Source organism: Pleurodeles waltl, unplaced genomic scaffold, assembly GCF_031143425.1.
Source record: "Pleurodeles waltl isolate 20211129_DDA unplaced genomic scaffold, aPleWal1.hap1.20221129 scaffold_466, whole genome shotgun sequence".
In the NCBI taxonomy this organism is placed as follows: Eukaryota; Metazoa; Chordata; class Amphibia; order Caudata; family Salamandridae; genus Pleurodeles; species Pleurodeles waltl.
The window spans coordinates 48,690-70,909 of NW_027150174.1; the positions used below are offsets into that span (position 1 = coordinate 48,690).

The window sequence follows — 22,220 nt, forward strand, 5'->3', positions numbered from 1 at the left end:
CTTAGCTTGGGGAGCCTTGGTCCGTCGTGGAGCAAATGCTGTCTTGACTTTGGGCCGAGTGTAAAGTGCATAATAATTGTACGTTTTCCTTGGGAAAGTGTGTATTTTCGTGTTAATGCTGTTCTTTTTCCTTTCTTTTTTTAAGAGAGTAAAAAAAGAGTGTAGTAAATAAAAAGTGTAAAATGAAATTAGCGAGGAAGCTGTGTAATGGAGGTTAGACGTGCGCCACCTAGTGTGTGCGAGAGGCAAAATGCCTACAGCACCTGGTATTCCCAGGCGGTCTCCCATCCAAGTACTAACCAGGCCCGACCCTGCTTAGCTTCCGAGATCGGACGAGATCGGGCGCATTCAGGGTGGTATGGCCATAGGCAGGAAAAGCTGCACTTTCAGCTCTCTTCTGCTCACCCGGCCCACCCGCCTGGAGCCTACTGCTCTTAATTGCAGCGGAACACCCTCCCACTGGGAACTCCCACACTGCCCCAGGCACAATGCCCCAACCCACACGGAACAACATTTTGTACTCCTCCATTTACCATGCTCGGCGCTACTCCCGCTTCTCTCGTCTTCACAGGCTGCAGCAGCCCCCACCAAACCTAGCACGACCAGCAGACGGCGCCTGTCACACTCTCAATTGCAATGGACAACCCTCACCTCACACAGCATGTGCTGCGCCTCCTTGGACCCCTCCTTAGGGCATGACACCGAGGAGTCACCAGGGGAGACGCTGCTTCTCAACAGCAGCCTTCATTCCCCCCTCCCAAGGACCAATAGTTGCTGCTCTGCAGTTCTCTTTTCCTCATCCCACTGGGTGGCGACACCTCCATTCACTCTGGCCAGGAGAAATAGCTCTTCTACACTACCTTAACAACTCCAGAAAGAAACGGGAAGGCACGCCAATCACTTACCTCTTCTTGCACTTTTTTCACTTACTGGAGAGGCTCTGTCACTCAGACTCTGCCATCTGCAACACATTCGCCATGCCTTGCAGGCAGAGGGTGGCCAGTCTTTCCTTTCCTTTTGGCAAACCAGGGTCCCACTGAAAGTACGTAGGAGTTGTCGGAAAAATCGGATCTGTCATCATGGACTCCTTTCTGAAACAAGATGCAAAATAACGCCCCTTCTCACAATCCCAGTGAAAGTGAAAGGGTCAGAGGTGTGTTGTTTAATGCTAAGGACGCAACAGTGGATCACGTGCTCTCTGCTGGGATGTTTTCCTATGTTGAAGAGGGTTTATTCTGCACAGGCCCTGCTCACCCATTCTTTCTGTGGTCGATAAATGGATCGTTGAGTTAATGACACCTGTTACAGCGCCAGGAAATGCCGGAAAATGCTGCCGAATGCTTTTAAAACAGCTCAAATTGTACGCACCTTTCCTCTTTTTATTCCCTGTTTCTGGAATGCTCTGCTTTTGGACTCTATTACACTTGCGTCTGCAACTCACTTCATTCTTCCACACCTAATAGATCATCGTCCTTTTATCAGATTTCCCACACGCTGTGCTGATTTTTTGCATTTGGTTGCCAACTGTAGGCTCGAGCACTATTTCTTGGGGGCTAAGGATTATTCATGGTACAAGTCTTAAAGAAAATAAGTCGGGGGACTAACCAAGTTAGACACTATGCAAGTGACATCACGGCACATGACATCACGGCACATGACATCAGGCCGTGTGAAATCGCACCTGGAAAAACAGGAAGTGGCATCACAACCCATGACCTGCCAGGAAATGAGATGCCAAGAAGTGAGATCTGATCTGAAGACCTGACACATATGCTTACCGCAAGAAAGCAAAGCCTTAGCTTGGGGAGCCTTGGTCCGTCGTGGAGCAAATGCTGTCTTGACTTTGGGCCGAGTGTAAAGTGCATAATAATTGTACGTTTTCCTTGGGAAAGTGTGTATTTTCGTGTTAATGCTGTTCTTTTTCCTTTCTTTTTTTAAGAGAGTAAAAAAAGAGTGTAGTAAATAAAAAGTGTAAAATGAAATTAGCGAGGAAGCTGTGTAATGGAGGTTAGACGTGCGCCACCTAGTGTGTGCGAGAGGCAAAATGCCTACAGCACCTGGTATTCCCAGGCGGTCTCCCATCCAAGTACTAACCAGGCCCGACCCTGCTTAGCTTCCGAGATCGGACCAGATCGGGCGCATTCAGGGTGGTATGGCCGTAGGCAGGAAAAGCTGCACTTTCAGCTCTCTTCTGCTCACCCGGCCCACCCGCCTGGAGCCTACTGCTCTTAATTGCAGCGGAACACCCTCCCACTGGGAACTCCCACACTGCCCCAGGCACAATGCCCCAACCCACACGGAACAACATTTTGTACTCCTCCATTTACCATGCTCGGCGCTACTCCCGCTTCTCTCGTCTTCACAGGCTGCTGCAGCCCCCACCAAACCTAGCACGACCAGCAGACGGCGCCTGTCACACTCTCAATTGCAATGGACAACCCTCACCTCACACAGCATGTGCTGCGCCTCCTTGGACCCCTCCTTAGGGCATGACACCGAGGAGTCACCAGGGGAGACGCTGCTTCTCAACAGCAGCCTTCATTCCCCCCTCCCAAGGACCAATAGTTGCTGCTATGCAGTTCTCTTTTCCTCATCCCACTGGGTGGCGACACCTCCATTCACTCTGGCCAGGAGAAATAGCTCTTCTACACTACCTTAACAACTCCAGAAAGAAACGGGAAGGCACGCCAATCACTTACCTCTTCTTGCACTTTTTTCACTTACTGGAGAGGCTCTGTCACTCAGACTCTGCCATCTGCAACACATTCGCCATGCCTTGCAGGCAGAGGGTGGCCAGTCTTTCCTTTCCTTTTGGCAAACCAGGGTCCCACTGAAAGTACGTAGGAGTTGTCGGAAAAATCGGATCTGTCATCATGGACTCCTTTCTGAAACAAGATGCAAAATAACGCCCCTTCTCACAATCCCAGTGAAAGTGAAAGGGTCAGAGGTGTGTTGTTTAATGCTAAGGACGCAACAGTGGATCACGTGCTCTCTGCTGGGATGTTTTCCTATGTTGAAGAGGGTTTATTCTGCACAGGCCCTGCTCACCCATTCTTTCTGTGGTCGATAAATGGATCGTTGAGTTAATGACACCTGTTACAGCGCCAGGAAATGCCGGAAAATGCTGCCGAATGCTTTTAAAACAGCTCAAATTGTACGCACCTTTCCTCTTTTTATTCCCTGTTTCTGGAATGCTCTGCTTTTGGACTCTATTACACTTGCGTCTGCAACTCACTTCATTCTTCCACACCTAATAGATCATCGTCCTTTTATCAGATTTCCCACACGCTGTGCTGATTTTTTGCATTTGGTTGCCAACTGTAGGCTCGAGCACTATTTCTTGGGGGCTAAGGATTATTCATGGTACAAGTCTTAAAGAAAATAAGTCGGGGGACTAACCAAGTTAGACACTATGCAAGTGACATCACGGCACATGACATCACGGCACATGACATCAGGCCGTGTGAAATCGCACCTGGAAAAACAGGAAGTGGCATCACAACCCATGACCTGCCAGGAAATGAGATGCCAAGAAGTGAGATCTGATCTGAAGACCTGACACATATGCTTACCGCAAGAAAGCAAAGCCTTAGCTTGGGGAGCCTTGGTCCGTCGTGGAGCAAATGCTGTCTTGACTTTGGGCCGAGTGTAAAGTGCATAATAATTGTACGTTTTCCTTGGGAAAGTGTGTATTTTCGTGTTAATGCTGTTCTTTTTCCTTTCTTTTTTTAAGAGAGTAAAAAAAGAGTGTAGTAAATAAAAAGTGTAAAATGAAATTAGCGAGGAAGCTGTGTAATGGAGGTTAGACGTGCGCCACCTAGTGTGTGCGAGAGGCAAAATGCCTACAGCACCTGGTATTCCCAGGCGGTCTCCCATCCAAGTACTAACCAGGCCCGACCCTGCTTAGCTTCCGAGATCGGACGAGATCGGGCGCATTCAGGGTGGTATGGCCGTAGGCAGGAAAAGCTGCACTTTCAGCTCTCTTCTGCTCACCCGGCCCACCCGCCTGGAGCCTACTGCTCTTAATTGCAGCGGAACACCCTCCCACTGGGAACTCCCACACTGCCCCAGGCACAATGCCCCAACCCACACGGAACAACATTTTGTACTCCTCCATTTACCATGCTCGGCGCTACTCCCGCTTCTCTCGTCTTCACAGGCTGCTGCAGCCCCCACCAAACCTAGCACGACCAGCAGACGGCGCCTGTCACACTCTCAATTGCAATGGACAACCCTCACCTCACACAGCATGTGCTGCGCCTCCTTGGACCCCTCCTTAGGGCATGACACCGAGGAGTCACCAGGGGAGACGCTGCTTCTCAACAGCAGCCTTCATTCCCCCCTCCCAAGGACCAATAGTTGCTGCTCTGCAGTTCTCTTTTCCTCATCCCACTGGGTGGCGACACCTCCATTCACTCTGGCCAGGAGAAATAGCTCTTCTACACTACCTTAACAACTCCAGAAAGAAACGGGAAGGCACGCCAATCACTTACCTCTTCTTGCACTTTTTTCACTTACTGGAGAGGCTCTGTCACTCAGACTCTGCCATCTGCAACACATTCGCCATGCCTTGCAGGCAGAGGGTGGCCAGTCTTTCCTTTCCTTTTGGCAAACCAGGGTCCCACTGAAAGTACGTAGGAGTTGTCGGAAAAATCGGATCTGTCATCATGGACTCCTTTCTGAAACAAGATGCAAAATAACGCCCCTTCTCACAATCCCAGTGAAAGTGAAAGGGTCAGAGGTGTGTTGTTTAATGCTAAGGACGCAACAGTGGATCACGTGCTCTCTGCTGGGATGTTTTCCTATGTTGAAGAGGGTTTATTCTGCACAGGCCCTGCTCACCCATTCTTTCTGTGGTCGATAAATGGATCGTTGAGTTAATGACACCTGTTACAGCGCCAGGAAATGCCGGAAAATGCTGCCGAATGCTTTTAAAACAGCTCAAATTGTACGCACCTTTCCTCTTTTTATTCCCTGTTTCTGGAATGCTCTGCTTTTGGACTCTATTACACTTGCGTCTGCAACTCACTTCATTCTTCCACACCTAATAGATCATCGTCCTTTTATCAGATTTCCCACACGCTGTGCTGATTTTTTGCATTTGGTTGCCAACTGTAGGCTCGAGCACTATTTCTTGGGGGCTAAGGATTATTCATGGTACAAGTCTTAAAGAAAATAAGTCGGGGGACTAACCAAGTTAGACACTATGCAAGTGACATCACGGCACATGACATCACGGCACATGACATCAGGCCGTGTGAAATCGCACCTGGAAAAACAGGAAGTGGCATCACAACCCATGACCTGCCAGGAAATGAGATGCCAAGAAGTGAGATCTGATCTGAAGACCTGACACATATGCTTACCGCAAGAAAGCAAAGCCTTAGCTTGGGGAGCCTTGGTCCGTCGTGGAGCAAATGCTGTCTTGACTTTGGGCCGAGTGTAAAGTGCATAATAATTGTACGTTTTCCTTGGGAAAGTGTGTATTTTCGTGTTAATGCTGTTCTTTTTCCTTTCTTTTTTTAAGAGAGTAAAAAAAGAGTGTAGTAAATAAAAAGTGTAAAATGAAATTAGCGAGGAAGCTGTGTAATGGAGGTTAGACGTGCGCCACCTAGTGTGTGCGAGAGGCAAAATGCCTACAGCACCTGGTATTCCCAGGCGGTCTCCCATCCAAGTACTAACCAGGCCCGACCCTGCTTAGCTTCCGAGATCGGACCAGATCGGGCGCATTCAGGGTGGTATGGCCGTAGGCAGGAAAAGCTGCACTTTCAGCTCTCTTCTGCTCACCCGGCCCACCCGCCTGGAGCCTACTGCTCTTAATTGCAGCGGAACACCCTCCCACTGGGAACTCCCACACTGCCCCAGGCACAATGCCCCAACCCACACGGAACAACATTTTGTACTCCTCCATTTACCATGCTCGGCGCTACTCCCGCTTCTCTCGTCTTCACAGGCTGCTGCAGCCCCCACCAAACCTAGCACGACCAGCAGACGGCGCCTGTCACACTCTCAATTGCAATGGACAACCCTCACCTCACACAGCATGTGCTGCGCCTCCTTGGACCCCTCCTTAGGGCATGACACCGAGGAGTCACCAGGGGAGACGCTGCTTCTCAACAGCAGCCTTCATTCCCCCCTCCCAAGGACCAATAGTTGCTGCTATGCAGTTCTCTTTTCCTCATCCCACTGGGTGGCGACACCTCCATTCACTCTGGCCAGGAGAAATAGCTCTTCTACACTACCTTAACAACTCCAGAAAGAAACGGGAAGGCACGCCAATCACTTACCTCTTCTTGCACTTTTTTCACTTACTGGAGAGGCTCTGTCACTCAGACTCTGCCATCTGCAACACATTCGCCATGCCTTGCAGGCAGAGGGTGGCCAGTCTTTCCTTTCCTTTTGGCAAACCAGGGTCCCACTGAAAGTACGTAGGAGTTGTCGGAAAAATCGGATCTGTCATCATGGACTCCTTTCTGAAACAAGATGCAAAATAACGCCCCTTCTCACAATCCCAGTGAAAGTGAAAGGGTCAGAGGTGTGTTGTTTAATGCTAAGGACGCAACAGTGGATCACGTGCTCTCTGCTGGGATGTTTTCCTATGTTGAAGAGGGTTTATTCTGCACAGGCCCTGCTCACCCATTCTTTCTGTGGTCGATAAATGGATCGTTGAGTTAATGACACCTGTTACAGCGCCAGGAAATGCCGGAAAATGCTGCCGAATGCTTTTAAAACAGCTCAAATTGTACGCACCTTTCCTCTTTTTATTCCCTGTTTCTGGAATGCTCTGCTTTTGGACTCTATTACACTTGCGTCTGCAACTCACTTCATTCTTCCACACCTAATAGATCATCGTCCTTTTATCAGATTTCCCACACGCTGTGCTGATTTTTTGCATTTGGTTGCCAACTGTAGGCTCGAGCACTATTTCTTGGGGGCTAAGGATTATTCATGGTACAAGTCTTAAAGAAAATAAGTCGGGGGACTAACCAAGTTAGACACTATGCAAGTGACATCACGGCACATGACATCACGGCACATGACATCAGGCCGTGTGAAATCGCACCTGGAAAAACAGGAAGTGGCATCACAACCCATGACCTGCCAGGAAATGAGATGCCAAGAAGTGAGATCTGATCTGAAGACCTGACACATATGCTTACCGCAAGAAAGCAAAGCCTTAGCTTGGGGAGCCTTGGTCCGTCGTGGAGCAAATGCTGTCTTGACTTTGGGCCGAGTGTAAAGTGCATAATAATTGTACGTTTTCCTTGGGAAAGTGTGTATTTTCGTGTTAATGCTGTTCTTTTTCCTTTCTTTTTTTAAGAGAGTAAAAAAAGAGTGTAGTAAATAAAAAGTGTAAAATGAAATTAGCGAGGAAGCTGTGTAATGGAGGTTAGACGTGCGCCACCTAGTGTGTGCGAGAGGCAAAATGCCTACAGCACCTGGTATTCCCAGGCGGTCTCCCATCCAAGTACTAACCAGGCCCGACCCTGCTTAGCTTCCGAGATCGGACGAGATCGGGCGCATTCAGGGTGGTATGGCCGTAGGCAGGAAAAGCTGCACTTTCAGCTCTCTTCTGCTCACCCGGCCCACCCGCCTGGAGCCTACTGCTCTTAATTGCAGCGGAACACCCTCCCACTGGGAACTCCCACACTGCCCCAGGCACAATGCCCCAACCCACACGGAACAACATTTTGTACTCCTCCATTTACCATGCTCGGCGCTACTCCCGCTTCTCTCGTCTTCACAGGCTGCAGCAGCCCCCACCAAACCTAGCACGACCAGCAGACGGCGCCTGTCACACTCTCAATTGCAATGGACAACCCTCACCTCACACAGCATGTGCTGCGCCTCCTTGGACCCCTCCTTAGGGCATGACACCGAGGAGTCACCAGGGGAGACGCTGCTTCTCAACAGCAGCCTTCATTCCCCCCTCCCAAGGACCAATAGTTGCTGCTCTGCAGTTCTCTTTTCCTCATCCCACTGGGTGGCGACACCTCCATTCACTCTGGCCAGGAGAAATAGCTCTTCTACACTACCTTAACAACTCCAGAAAGAAACGGGAAGGCACGCCAATCACTTACCTCTTCTTGCACTTTTTTCACTTACTGGAGAGGCTCTGTCACTCAGACTCTGCCATCTGCAACACATTCGCCATGCCTTGCAGGCAGAGGGTGGCCAGTCTTTCCTTTCCTTTTGGCAAACCAGGGTCCCACTGAAAGTACGTAGGAGTTGTCGGAAAAATCGGATCTGTCATCATGGACTCCTTTCTGAAACAAGATGCAAAATAACGCCCCTTCTCACAATCCCAGTGAAAGTGAAAGGGTCAGAGGTGTGTTGTTTAATGCTAAGGACGCAACAGTGGATCACGTGCTCTCTGCTGGGATGTTTTCCTATGTTGAAGAGGGTTTATTCTGCACAGGCCCTGCTCACCCATTCTTTCTGTGGTCGATAAATGGATCGTTGAGTTAATGACACCTGTTACAGCGCCAGGAAATGCCGGAAAATGCTGCCGAATGCTTTTAAAACAGCTCAAATTGTACGCACCTTTCCTCTTTTTATTCCCTGTTTCTGGAATGCTCTGCTTTTGGACTCTATTACACTTGCGTCTGCAACTCACTTCATTCTTCCACACCTAATAGATCATCGTCCTTTTATCAGATTTCCCACACGCTGTGCTGATTTTTTGCATTTGGTTGCCAACTGTAGGCTCGAGCACTATTTCTTGGGGGCTAAGGATTATTCATGGTACAAGTCTTAAAGAAAATAAGTCGGGGGACTAACCAAGTTAGACACTATGCAAGTGACATCACGGCACATGACATCACGGCACATGACATCAGGCCGTGTGAAATCGCACCTGGAAAAACAGGAAGTGGCATCACAACCCATGACCTGCCAGGAAATGAGATGCCAAGAAGTGAGATCTGATCTGAAGACCTGACACATATGCTTACCGCAAGAAAGCAAAGCCTTAGCTTGGGGAGCCTTGGTCCGTCGTGGAGCAAATGCTGTCTTGACTTTGGGCCGAGTGTAAAGTGCATAATAATTGTACGTTTTCCTTGGGAAAGTGTGTATTTTCGTGTTAATGCTGTTCTTTTTCCTTTCTTTTTTTAAGAGAGTAAAAAAAGAGTGTAGTAAATAAAAAGTGTAAAATGAAATTAGCGAGGAAGCTGTGTAATGGAGGTTAGACGTGCGCCACCTAGTGTGTGCGAGAGGCAAAATGCCTACAGCACCTGGTATTCCCAGGCGGTCTCCCATCCAAGTACTAACTTCCGAGATCGGACGAGATCGGGCGCATTCAGGGTGGTATGGCCGTAGGCAGGAAAAGCTGCACTTTCAGCTCTCTTCTGCTCACCCGGCCCACCCGCCTGGAGCCTACTGCTCTTAATTGCAGCGGAACACCCTCCCACTGGGAACTCCCACACTGCCCCAGGCACAATGCCCCAACCCACACGGAACAACATTTTGTACTCCTCCATTTACCATGCTCGGCGCTACTCCCGCTTCTCTCGTCTTCACAGGCTGCAGCAGCCCCCACCAAACCTAGCACGACCAGCAGACGGCGCCTGTCACACTCTCAATTGCAATGGACAACCCTCACCTCACACAGCATGTGCTGCGCCTCCTTGGACCCCTCCTTAGGGCATGACACCGAGGAGTCACCAGGGGAGACGCTGCTTCTCAACAGCAGCCTTCATTCCCCCCTCCCAAGGACCAATAGTTGCTGCTCTGCAGTTCTCTTTTCCTCATCCCACTGGGTGGCGACACCTCCATTCACTCTGGCCAGGAGAAATAGCTCTTCTACACTACCTTAACAACTCCAGAAAGAAACGGGAAGGCACGCCAATCACTTACCTCTTCTTGCACTTTTTTCACTTACTGGAGAGGCTCTGTCACTCAGACTCTGCCATCTGCAACACATTCGCCATGCCTTGCAGGCAGAGGGTGGCCAGTCTTTCCTTTCCTTTTGGCAAACCAGGGTCCCACTGAAAGTACGTAGGAGTTGTCGGAAAAATCGGATCTGTCATCATGGACTCCTTTCTGAAACAAGATGCAAAATAACGCCCCTTCTCACAATCCCAGTGAAAGTGAAAGGGTCAGAGGTGTGTTGTTTAATGCTAAGGACGCAACAGTGGATCACGTGCTCTCTGCTGGGATGTTTTCCTATGTTGAAGAGGGTTTATTCTGCACAGGCCCTGCTCACCCATTCTTTCTGTGGTCGATAAATGGATCGTTGAGTTAATGACACCTGTTACAGCGCCAGGAAATGCCGGAAAATGCTGCCGAATGCTTTTAAAACAGCTCAAATTGTACGCACCTTTCCTCTTTTTATTCCCTGTTTCTGGAATGCTCTGCTTTTGGACTCTATTACACTTGCGTCTGCAACTCACTTCATTCTTCCACACCTAATAGATCATCGTCCTTTTATCAGATTTCCCACACGCTGTGCTGATTTTTTGCATTTGGTTGCCAACTGTAGGCTCGAGCACTATTTCTTGGGGGCTAAGGATTATTCATGGTACAAGTCTTAAAGAAAATAAGTCGGGGGACTAACCAAGTTAGACACTATGCAAGTGACATCACGGCACATGACATCACGGCACATGACATCAGGCCGTGTGAAATCGCACCTGGAAAAACAGGAAGTGGCATCACAACCCATGACCTGCCAGGAAATGAGATGCCAAGAAGTGAGATCTGATCTGAAGACCTGACACATATGCTTACCGCAAGAAAGCAAAGCCTTAGCTTGGGGAGCCTTGGTCCGTCGTGGAGCAAATGCTGTCTTGACTTTGGGCCGAGTGTAAAGTGCATAATAATTGTACGTTTTCCTTGGGAAAGTGTGTATTTTCGTGTTAATGCTGTTCTTTTTCCTTTCTTTTTTTAAGAGAGTAAAAAAAGAGTGTAGTAAATAAAAAGTGTAAAATGAAATTAGCGAGGAAGCTGTGTAATGGAGGTTAGACGTGCGCCACCTAGTGTGTGCGAGAGGCAAAATGCCTACAGCACCTGGTATTCCCAGGCGGTCTCCCATCCAAGTACTAACCAGGCCCGACCCTGCTTAGCTTCCGAGATCGGACGAGATCGGGCGCATTCAGGGTGGTATGGCCATAGGCAGGAAAAGCTGCACTTTCAGCTCTCTTCTGCTCACCCGGCCCACCCGCCTGGAGCCTACTGCTCTTAATTGCAGCGGAACACCCTCCCACTGGGAACTCCCACACTGCCCCAGGCACAATGCCCCAACCCACACGGAACAACATTTTGTACTCCTCCATTTACCATGCTCGGCGCTACTCCCGCTTCTCTCGTCTTCACAGGCTGCAGCAGCCCCCACCAAACCTAGCACGACCAGCAGACGGCGCCTGTCACACTCTCAATTGCAATGGACAACCCTCACCTCACACAGCATGTGCTGCGCCTCCTTGGACCCCTCCTTAGGGCATGACACCGAGGAGTCACCAGGGGAGACGCTGCTTCTCAACAGCAGCCTTCATTCCCCCCTCCCAAGGACCAATAGTTGCTGCTCTGCAGTTCTCTTTTCCTCATCCCACTGGGTGGCGACACCTCCATTCACTCTGGCCAGGAGAAATAGCTCTTCTACACTACCTTAACAACTCCAGAAAGAAACGGGAAGGCACGCCAATCACTTACCTCTTCTTGCACTTTTTTCACTTACTGGAGAGGCTCTGTCACTCAGACTCTGCCATCTGCAACACATTCGCCATGCCTTGCAGGCAGAGGGTGGCCAGTCTTTCCTTTCCTTTTGGCAAACCAGGGTCCCACTGAAAGTACGTAGGAGTTGTCGGAAAAATCGGATCTGTCATCATGGACTCCTTTCTGAAACAAGATGCAAAATAACGCCCCTTCTCACAATCCCAGTGAAAGTGAAAGGGTCAGAGGTGTGTTGTTTAATGCTAAGGACGCAACAGTGGATCACGTGCTCTCTGCTGGGATGTTTTCCTATGTTGAAGAGGGTTTATTCTGCACAGGCCCTGCTCACCCATTCTTTCTGTGGTCGATAAATGGATCGTTGAGTTAATGACACCTGTTACAGCGCCAGGAAATGCCGGAAAATGCTGCCGAATGCTTTTAAAACAGCTCAAATTGTACGCACCTTTCCTCTTTTTATTCCCTGTTTCTGGAATGCTCTGCTTTTGGACTCTATTACACTTGCGTCTGCAACTCACTTCATTCTTCCACACCTAATAGATCATCGTCCTTTTATCAGATTTCCCACACGCTGTGCTGATTTTTTGCATTTGGTTGCCAACTGTAGGCTCGAGCACTATTTCTTGGGGGCTAAGGATTATTCATGGTACAAGTCTTAAAGAAAATAAGTCGGGGGACTAACCAAGTTAGACACTATGCAAGTGACATCACGGCACATGACATCACGGCACATGACATCAGGCCGTGTGAAATCGCACCTGGAAAAACAGGAAGTGGCATCACAACCCATGACCTGCCAGGAAATGAGATGCCAAGAAGTGAGATCTGATCTGAAGACCTGACACATATGCTTACCGCAAGAAAGCAAAGCCTTAGCTTGGGGAGCCTTGGTCCGTCGTGGAGCAAATGCTGTCTTGACTTTGGGCCGAGTGTAAAGTGCATAATAATTGTACGTTTTCCTTGGGAAAGTGTGTATTTTCGTGTTAATGCTGTTCTTTTTCCTTTCTTTTTTTAAGAGAGTAAAAAAAGAGTGTAGTAAATAAAAAGTGTAAAATGAAATTAGCGAGGAAGCTGTGTAATGGAGGTTAGACGTGCGCCACCTAGTGTGTGCGAGAGGCAAAATGCCTACAGCACCTGGTATTCCCAGGCGGTCTCCCATCCAAGTACTAACCAGGCCCGACCCTGCTTAGCTTCCGAGATCGGACGAGATCGGGCGCATTCAGGGTGGTATGGCCGTAGGCAGGAAAAGCTGCACTTTCAGCTCTCTTCTGCTCACCCGGCCCACCCGCCTGGAGCCTACTGCTCTTAATTGCAGCGGAACACCCTCCCACTGGGAACTCCCACACTGCCCCAGGCACAATGCCCCAACCCACACGGAACAACATTTTGTACTCCTCCATTTACCATGCTCGGCGCTACTCCCGCTTCTCTCGTCTTCACAGGCTGCAGCAGCCCCCACCAAACCTAGCACGACCAGCAGACGGCGCCTGTCACACTCTCAATTGCAATGGACAACCCTCACCTCACACAGCATGTGCTGCGCCTCCTTGGACCCCTCCTTAGGGCATGACACCGAGGAGTCACCAGGGGAGACGCTGCTTCTCAACAGCAGCCTTCATTCCCCCCTCCCAAGGACCAATAGTTGCTGCTCTGCAGTTCTCTTTTCCTCATCCCACTGGGTGGCGACACCTCCATTCACTCTGGCCAGGAGAAATAGCTCTTCTACACTACCTTAACAACTCCAGAAAGAAACGGGAAGGCACGCCAATCACTTACCTCTTCTTGCACTTTTTTCACTTACTGGAGAGGCTCTGTCACTCAGACTCTGCCATCTGCAACACATTCGCCATGCCTTGCAGGCAGAGGGTGGCCAGTCTTTCCTTTCCTTTTGGCAAACCAGGGTCCCACTGAAAGTACGTAGGAGTTGTCGGAAAAATCGGATCTGTCATCATGGACTCCTTTCTGAAACAAGATGCAAAATAACGCCCCTTCTCACAATCCCAGTGAAAGTGAAAGGGTCAGAGGTGTGTTGTTTAATGCTAAGGACGCAACAGTGGATCACGTGCTCTCTGCTGGGATGTTTTCCTATGTTGAAGAGGGTTTATTCTGCACAGGCCCTGCTCACCCATTCTTTCTGTGGTCGATAAATGGATCGTTGAGTTAATGACACCTGTTACAGCGCCAGGAAATGCCGGAAAATGCTGCCGAATGCTTTTAAAACAGCTCAAATTGTACGCACCTTTCCTCTTTTTATTCCCTGTTTCTGGAATGCTCTGCTTTTGGACTCTATTACACTTGCGTCTGCAACTCACTTCATTCTTCCACACCTAATAGATCATCGTCCTTTTATCAGATTTCCCACACGCTGTGCTGATTTTTTGCATTTGGTTGCCAACTGTAGGCTCGAGCACTATTTCTTGGGGGCTAAGGATTATTCATGGTACAAGTCTTAAAGAAAATAAGTCGGGGGACTAACCAAGTTAGACACTATGCAAGTGACATCACGGCACATGACATCACGGCACATGACATCAGGCCGTGTGAAATCGCACCTGGAAAAACAGGAAGTGGCATCACAACCCATGACCTGCCAGGAAATGAGATGCCAAGAAGTGAGATCTGATCTGAAGACCTGACACATATGCTTACCGCAAGAAAGCAAAGCCTTAGCTTGGGGAGCCTTGGTCCGTCGTGGAGCAAATGCTGTCTTGACTTTGGGCCGAGTGTAAAGTGCATAATAATTGTACGTTTTCCTTGGGAAAGTGTGTATTTTCGTGTTAATGCTGTTCTTTTTCCTTTCTTTTTTTAAGAGAGTAAAAAAAGAGTGTAGTAAATAAAAAGTGTAAAATGAAATTAGCGAGGAAGCTGTGTAATGGAGGTTAGACGTGCGCCACCTAGTGTGTGCGAGAGGCAAAATGCCTACAGCACCTGGTATTCCCAGGCGGTCTCCCATCCAAGTACTAACCAGGCCCGACCCTGCTTAGCTTCCGAGATCGGACGAGATCGGGCGCATTCAGGGTGGTATGGCCGTAGGCAGGAAAAGCTGCACTTTCAGCTCTCTTCTGCTCACCCGGCCCACCCGCCTGGAGCCTACTGCTCTTAATTGCAGCGGAACACCCTCCCACTGGGAACTCCCACACTGCCCCAGGCACAATGCCCCAACCCACACGGAACAACATTTTGTACTCCTCCATTTACCATGCTCGGCGCTACTCCCGCTTCTCTCGTCTTCACAGGCTGCAGCAGCCCCCACCAAACCTAGCACGACCAGCAGACGGCGCCTGTCACACTCTCAATTGCAATGGACAACCCTCACCTCACACAGCATGTGCTGCGCCTCCTTGGACCCCTCCTTAGGGCATGACACCGAGGAGTCACCAGGGGAGACGCTGCTTCTCAACAGCAGCCTTCATTCCCCCCTCCCAAGGACCAATAGTTGCTGCTCTGCAGTTCTCTTTTCCTCATCCCACTGGGTGGCGACACCTCCATTCACTCTGGCCAGGAGAAATAGCTCTTCTACACTACCTTAACAACTCCAGAAAGAAACGGGAAGGCACGCCAATCACTTACCTCTTCTTGCACTTTTTTCACTTACTGGAGAGGCTCTGTCACTCAGACTCTGCCATCTGCAACACATTCGCCATGCCTTGCAGGCAGAGGGTGGCCAGTCTTTCCTTTCCTTTTGGCAAACCAGGGTCCCACTGAAAGTACGTAGGAGTTGTCGGAAAAATCGGATCTGTCATCATGGACTCCTTTCTGAAACAAGATGCAAAATAACGCCCCTTCTCACAATCCCAGTGAAAGTGAAAGGGTCAGAGGTGTGTTGTTTAATGCTAAGGACGCAACAGTGGATCACGTGCTCTCTGCTGGGATGTTTTCCTATGTTGAAGAGGGTTTATTCTGCACAGGCCCTGCTCACCCATTCTTTCTGTGGTCGATAAATGGATCGTTGAGTTAATGACACCTGTTACAGCGCCAGGAAATGCCGGAAAATGCTGCCGAATGCTTTTAAAACAGCTCAAATTGTACGCACCTTTCCTCTTTTTATTCCCTGTTTCTGGAATGCTCTGCTTTTGGACTCTATTACACTTGCGTCTGCAACTCACTTCATTCTTCCACACCTAATAGATCATCGTCCTTTTATCAGATTTCCCACACGCTGTGCTGATTTTTTGCATTTGGTTGCCAACTGTAGGCTCGAGCACTATTTCTTGGGGGCTAAGGATTATTCATGGTACAAGTCTTAAAGAAAATAAGTCGGGGGACTAACCAAGTTAGACACTATGCAAGTGACATCACGGCACATGACATCACGGCACATGACATCAGGCCGTGTGAAATCGCACCTGGAAAAACAGGAAGTGGCATCACAACCCATGACCTGCCAGGAAATGAGATGCCAAGAAGTGAGATCTGATCTGAAGACCTGACACATATGCTTACCGCAAGAAAGCAAAGCCTTAGCTTGGGGAGCCTTGGTCCGTCGTGGAGCAAATGCTGTCTTGACTTTGGGCCGAGTGTAAAGTGCATAATAATTGTACGTTTTCCTTGGGAAAGTGTGTATTTTCGTGTTAATGCTGTTCTTTTTCCTTTCTTTTTTTAAGAGAGTAAAAAAAGAGTGTAGTAAATAAAAAGTGTAAAATGAAATTAGCGAGGAAGCTGTGTAATGGAGGTTAGACGTGCGCCACCTAGTGTGTGCGAGAGGCAAAATGCCTACAGCACCTGGTATTCCCAGGCGGTCTCCCATCCAAGTACTAACCAGGCCCGACCCTGCTTAGCTTCGAGATCGGACGAGATCGGGCGCATTCAGGGTGGTATGGCCGTAGGCAGGAAAAGCTGCACTTTCAGCTCTCTTCTGCTCACCCGGCCCACCCGCCTGGAGCCTACTGCTCTTAATTGCAGCGGAACACCCTCCCACTGGGAACTCCCACACTGCCCCAGGCACAATGCCCCAACCCACACGGAACAACATTTTGTACTCCTCCATTTACCATGCTCGGCGCTACTCCCGCTTCTCTCGTCTTCACAGGCTGCAGCAGCCCCCACCAAACCTAGCACGACCAGCAGACGGCGCCTGTCACACTCTCAATTGCAATGGACAACCCTCACCTCACACAGCATGTGCTGCGCCTCCTTGGACCCCTCCTTAGGGCATGACACCGAGGAGTCACCAGGGGAGACGCTGCTTCTCAACAGCAGCCTTCATTCCCCCCTCCCAAGGACCAATAGTTGCTGCTCTGCAGTTCTCTTTTCCTCATCCCACTGGGTGGCGACACCTCCATTCACTCTGGCCAGGAGAAATAGCTCTTCTACACTACCTTAACAACTCCAGAAAGAAACGGGAAGGCACGCCAATCACTTACCTCTTCTTGCACTTTTTTCACTTACTGGAGAGGCTCTGTCACTCAGACTCTGCCATCTGCAACACATTCGCCATGCCTTGCAGGCAGAGGGTGGCCAGTCTTTCCTTTCCTTTTGGCAAACCAGGGTCCCACTGAAAGTACGTAGGAGTTGTCGGAAAAATCGGATCTGTCATCATGGACTCCTTTCTGAAACAAGATGCAAAATAACGCCCCTTCTCACAATCCCAGTGAAAGTGAAAGGGTCAGAGGTGTGTTGTTTAATGCTAAGGACGCAACAGTGGATCACGTGCTCTCTGCTGGGATGTTTTCCTATGTTGAAGAGGGTTTATTCTGCACAGGCCCTGCTCACCCATTCTTTCTGTGGTCGATAAATGGATCGTTGAGTTAATGACACCTGTTACAGCGCCAGGAAATGCCGGAAAATGCTGCCGAATGCTTTTAAAACAGCTCAAATTGTACGCACCTTTCCTCTTTTTATTCCCTGTTTCTGGAATGCTCTGCTTTTGGACTCTATTACACTTGCGTCTGCAACTCACTTCATTCTTCCACACCTAATAGATCATCGTCCTTTTATCAGATTTCCCACACGCTGTGCTGATTTTTTGCATTTGGTTGCCAACTGTAGGCTCGAGCACTATTTCTTGGGGGCTAAGGATTATTCATGGTACAAGTCTTAAAGAAAATAAGTCGGGGGACTAACCAAGTTAGACACTATGCAAGTGACATCACGGCACATGACATCACGGCACATGACATCAGGCCGTGTGAAATCGCACCTGGAAAAACAGGAAGTGGCATCACAACCCATGACCTGCCAGGAAATGAGATGCCAAGAAGTGAGATCTGATCTGAAGACCTGACACATATGCTTACCGCAAGAAAGCAAAGCCTTAGCTTGGGGAGCCTTGGTCCGTCGTGGAGCAAATGCTGTCTTGACTTTGGGCCGAGTGTAAAGTGCATAAAAAGTGTACGTTTTCCTTGGGAAAGTGTGTATTTTCGTGTTAATGCTGTTCGTTTTCCTTTCTTTTTTTAAGAGAGTAAAAAAAGAGTGTAGTAAATAAAAAGTGTAAAATGAAATTAGCGAGGAAGCTGTGTAATGGAGGTTAGACGTGCGCCACCTAGTGTGTGCGAGAGGCAAAATGCCTACAGCACCTGGTATTCCCAGGCGGTCTCCCATCCAAGTACTAACCAGGCCCGACCCTGCTTAGCTTCCGAGATCGGGTGCATTCAGGGTGGTATGGCCGTAGGCAGGAAAAGCTGCACTTTCAGCTCTCTTCTGCTCACCCGGCCCACCCGCCTGGAGCCTACTGCTCTTAATTGCAGCGGAACACCCTCCCACTGGGAACTCCCACACTGCCCCAGGCACAATGCCCCAACCCACACGGAACAACATTTTGTACTCCTCCATTTACCATGCTCGGCGCTACTCCCGCTTCTCTCGTCTTCACAGGCTGCTGCAGCCCCCACCAAACCTAGCACGACCAGCAGACGGCGCCTGTCACACTCTCAATTGCAATGGACAACCCTCACCTCACACAGCATGTGCTGCGCCTCCTTGGACCCCTCCTTAGGGCATGACACCGAGGAGTCACCAGGGGAGACGCTGCTTCTCAACAGCAGCCTTCATTCCCCCCTCCCAAGGACCAATAGTTGCTGCTCTGCAGTTCTCTTTTCCTCATCCCACTGGGTGGCGACACCTCCATTCACTCTGGCCAGGAGAAATAGCTCTTCTACACTACCTTAACAACTCCAGAAAGAAACGGGAAGGCACGCCAATCACTTACCTCTTCTTGCACTTTTTTCACTTACTGGAGAGGCTCTGTCACTCAGACTCTGCCATCTGCAACACATTCGCCATGCCTTGCAGGCAGAGGGTGGCCAGTCTTTCCTTTCCTTTTGGCAAACCAGGGTCCCACTGAAAGTACGTAGGAGTTGTCGGAAAAATCGGATCTGTCATCATGGACTCCTTTCTGAAACAAGATGCAAAATAACGCCCCTTCTCACAATCCCAGTGAAAGTGAAAGGGTCAGAGGTGTGTTGTTTAATGCTAAGGACGCAACAGTGGATCACGTGCTCTCTGCTGGGATGTTTTCCTATGTTGAAGAGGGTTTATTCTGCACAGGCCCTGCTCACCCATTCTTTCTGTGGTCGATAAATGGATCGTTGAGTTAATGACACCTGTTACAGCGCCAGGAAATGCCGGAAAATGCTGCCGAATGCTTTTAAAACAGCTCAAATTGTACGCACCTTTCCTCTTTTTATTCCCTGTTTCTGGAATGCTCTGCTTTTGGACTCTATTACACTTGCGTCTGCAACTCACTTCATTCTTCCACACCTAATAGATCATCGTCCTTTTATCAGATTTCCCACACGCTGTGCTGATTTTTTGCATTTGGTTGCCAACTGTAGGCTCGAGCACTATTTCTTGGGGGCTAAGGATTATTCATGGTACAAGTCTTAAAGAAAATAAGTCGGGGGACTAACCAAGTTAGACACTATGCAAGTGACATCACGGCACATGACATCACGGCACATGACATCAGGCCGTGTGAAATCGCACCTGGAAAAACAGGAAGTGGCATCACAACCCATGACCTGCCAGGAAATGAGATGCCAAGAAGTGAGATCTGATCTGAAGACCTGACACATATGCTTACCGCAAGAAAGCAAAGCCTTAGCTAGGGGAGCCTTGGTCCGTCGTGGAGCAAATGCTGTCTTGACTTTGGGCCGAGTGTAAAGTGCATAATAATTGTACGTTTTCCTTGGGAAAGTGTGTATTTTCGTGTTAATGCTGTTCTTTTTCCTTTCTTTTTTTAAGAGAGTAAAAAAAGAGTGTAGTAAATAAAAAGTGTAAAATGAAATTAGCGAGGAAGCTGTGTAATGGAGGTTAGACGTGCGCCACCTAGTGTGTGCGAGAGGCAAAATGCCTACAGCACCTGGTATTCCCAGGCGGTCTCCCATCCAAGTACTAACCAGGCCCGACCCTGCTTAGCTTCCGAGATCGGACGAGATCGGGCGCATTCAGGGTGGTATGGCCATAGGCAGGAAAAGCTGCACTTTCAGCTCTCTTCTGCTCACCCGGCCCACCCGCCTGGAGCCTACTGCTCTTAATTGCAGCGGAACACCCTCCCACTGGGAACTCCCACACTGCCCCAGGCACAATGCCCCAACCCACACGGAACAACATTTTGTACTCCTCCATTTACCATGCTCGGCGCTACTCCCGCTTCTCTCGTCTTCACAGGCTGCAGCAGCCCCCACCAAACCTAGCACGACCAGCAGACGGCGCCTGTCACACTCTCAATTGCAATGGACAACCCTCACCTCACACAGCATGTGCTGCGCCTCCTTGGACCCCTCCTTAGGGCATGACACCGAGGAGTCACCAGGGGAGACGCTGCTTCTCAACAGCAGCCTTCATTCCCCCCTCCCAAGGACCAATAGTTGCTGCTCTGCAGTTCTCTTTTCCTCATCCCACTGGGTGGCGACACCTCCATTCACTCTGGCCAGGAGAAATAGCTCTTCTACACTACCTTAACAACTCCAGAAAGAAACGGGAAGGCACGCCAATCACTTACCTCTTCTTGCACTTTTTTCACTTACTGGAGAGGCTCTGTCACTCAGACTCTGCCATCTGCAACACATTCGCCATGCCTTGCAGGCAGAGGGTGGCCAGTCTTTCCTTTCCTTTTGGCAAACCAGGGTCCCACTGAAAGTACGTAGGAGTTGTCGGAAAAATCGGATCTGTCATCATGGACTCCTTTCTGAAACAAGATGCAAAATAACGCCCCTTCTCACAATCCCAGTGAAAGTGAAAGGGTCAGAGGTGTGTTGTTTAATGCTAAGGACGCAACAGTGGATCACGTGCTCTCTGCTGGGATGTTTTCCTATGTTGAAGAGGGTTTATTCTGCACAGGCCCTGCTCACCCATTCTTTCTGTGGTCGATAAATGGATCGTTGAGTTAATGACACCTGTTACAGCGCCAGGAAATGCCGGAAAATGCTGCCGAATGCTTTTAAAACAGCTCAAATTGTACGCACCTTTCCTCTTTTTATTCCCTGTTTCTGGAATGCTCTGCTTTTGGACTCTATTACACTTGCGTCTGCAACTCACTTCATTCTTCCACACCTAATAGATCATCGTCCTTTTATCAGATTTCCCACACGCTGTGCTGATTTTTTGCATTTGGTTGCCAACTGTAGGCTCGAGCACTATTTCTTGGGGGCTAAGGATTATTCATGGTACAAGTCTTAAAGAAAATAAGTCGGGGGACTAACCAAGTTAGACACTATGCAAGTGACATCACGGCACATGACATCACGGCACATGACATCAGGCCGTGTGAAATCGCACCTGGAAAAACAGGAAGTGGCATCACAACCCATGACCTGCCAGGAAATGAGATGCCAAGAAGTGAGATCTGATCTGAAGACCTGACACATATGCTTACCGCAAGAAAGCAAAGCCTTAGCTTGGGGAGCCTTGGTCCGTCGTGGAGCAAATGCTGTCTTGACTTTGGGCCGAGTGTAAAGTGCATAATAATTGTACGTTTTCCTTGGGAAAGTGTGTATTTTCGTGTTAATGCTGTTCTTTTTCCTTTCTTTTTTTAAGAGAGTAAAAAAAGAGTGTAGTAAATAAAAAGTGTAAAATGAAATTAGCGAGGAAGCTGTGTAATGGAGGTTAGACGTGCGCCACCTAGTGTGTGCGAGAGGCAAAATGCCTACAGCACCTGGTATTCCCAGGCGGTCTCCCATCCAAGTACTAACCAGGCCCGACCCTGCTTAGCTTCCGAGATCGGGCGCATTCAGGGTGGTATGGCCGTAGGCAGGAAAAGCTGCACTTTCAGCTCTCTTCTGCTCACCCGGCCCACCCGCCTGGAGCCTACTGCTCTTAATTGCAGCGGAACACCCTCCCACTGGGAACTCCCACACTGCCCCAGGCACAATGCCCCAACCCACACGGAACAACATTTTGTACTCCTCCATTTACCATGCTCGGCGCTACTCCCGCTTCTCTCGTCTTCACAGGCTGCAGCAGCCCCCACCAAACCTAGCACGACCAGCAGACGGCGCCTGTCACACTCTCAATTGCAATGGACAACCCTCACCTCACACAGCATGTGCTGCGCCTCCTTGGACCCCTCCTTAGGGCATGACACCGAGGAGTCACCAGGGGAGACGCTGCTTCTC

At 49.4% G+C, this 22,220-nt stretch overlaps 10 non-coding genes and 2 pseudogenes across 10 annotated transcripts; all 12 read right to left on the bottom strand.

The window, feature by feature from the left end:
- Positions 1-251: 251 nt before the first annotated feature.
- LOC138278365 (5S ribosomal RNA) lies at positions 252-370 on the bottom strand. Its single transcript, XR_011200689.1, has one exon. It is a non-coding gene; the product is annotated as a 5S ribosomal RNA (ribosomal RNA).
- Positions 371-2,045: 1,675 nt separating this feature from the next.
- LOC138278375 (5S ribosomal RNA) lies at positions 2,046-2,164 on the bottom strand. The gene has a single exon (XR_011200698.1). It is a non-coding gene; the product is annotated as a 5S ribosomal RNA (ribosomal RNA).
- Positions 2,165-3,839: 1,675 nt separating this feature from the next.
- LOC138278356 (5S ribosomal RNA) lies at positions 3,840-3,958 on the bottom strand. The gene has a single exon (XR_011200680.1). It is a non-coding gene; the product is annotated as a 5S ribosomal RNA (ribosomal RNA).
- Positions 3,959-5,633: 1,675 nt separating this feature from the next.
- LOC138278377 (5S ribosomal RNA) lies at positions 5,634-5,752 on the bottom strand. The gene has a single exon (XR_011200700.1). It is a non-coding gene; the product is annotated as a 5S ribosomal RNA (ribosomal RNA).
- Positions 5,753-7,427: 1,675 nt separating this feature from the next.
- LOC138278357 (5S ribosomal RNA) lies at positions 7,428-7,546 on the bottom strand. The gene has a single exon (XR_011200681.1). It is a non-coding gene; the product is annotated as a 5S ribosomal RNA (ribosomal RNA).
- Positions 7,547-10,995: 3,449 nt separating this feature from the next.
- On the bottom strand, positions 10,996-11,114 carry LOC138278366 (5S ribosomal RNA). Its single transcript, XR_011200690.1, has one exon. It is a non-coding gene; the product is annotated as a 5S ribosomal RNA (ribosomal RNA).
- A 1,675-nt stretch (positions 11,115-12,789) lies between these two features.
- Positions 12,790-12,908, bottom strand: LOC138278358 (5S ribosomal RNA). The gene has a single exon (XR_011200682.1). It is a non-coding gene; the product is annotated as a 5S ribosomal RNA (ribosomal RNA).
- A 1,675-nt stretch (positions 12,909-14,583) lies between these two features.
- Positions 14,584-14,702, bottom strand: LOC138278359 (5S ribosomal RNA). The gene has a single exon (XR_011200683.1). It is a non-coding gene; the product is annotated as a 5S ribosomal RNA (ribosomal RNA).
- Positions 14,703-16,377: 1,675 nt separating this feature from the next.
- Positions 16,378-16,495, bottom strand: LOC138278378 (5S ribosomal RNA). Its single transcript, XR_011200701.1, has one exon. It is a non-coding gene; the product is annotated as a 5S ribosomal RNA (ribosomal RNA).
- A 1,675-nt stretch (positions 16,496-18,170) lies between these two features.
- Positions 18,171-18,279, bottom strand: LOC138278379 (5S ribosomal RNA; annotated as a pseudogene).
- Positions 18,280-19,954: 1,675 nt separating this feature from the next.
- On the bottom strand, positions 19,955-20,073 carry LOC138278368 (5S ribosomal RNA). Its single transcript, XR_011200691.1, has one exon. It is a non-coding gene; the product is annotated as a 5S ribosomal RNA (ribosomal RNA).
- A 1,675-nt stretch (positions 20,074-21,748) lies between these two features.
- On the bottom strand, positions 21,749-21,857 carry LOC138278380 (5S ribosomal RNA; annotated as a pseudogene).
- Positions 21,858-22,220: the final 363 nt, after the last annotated feature.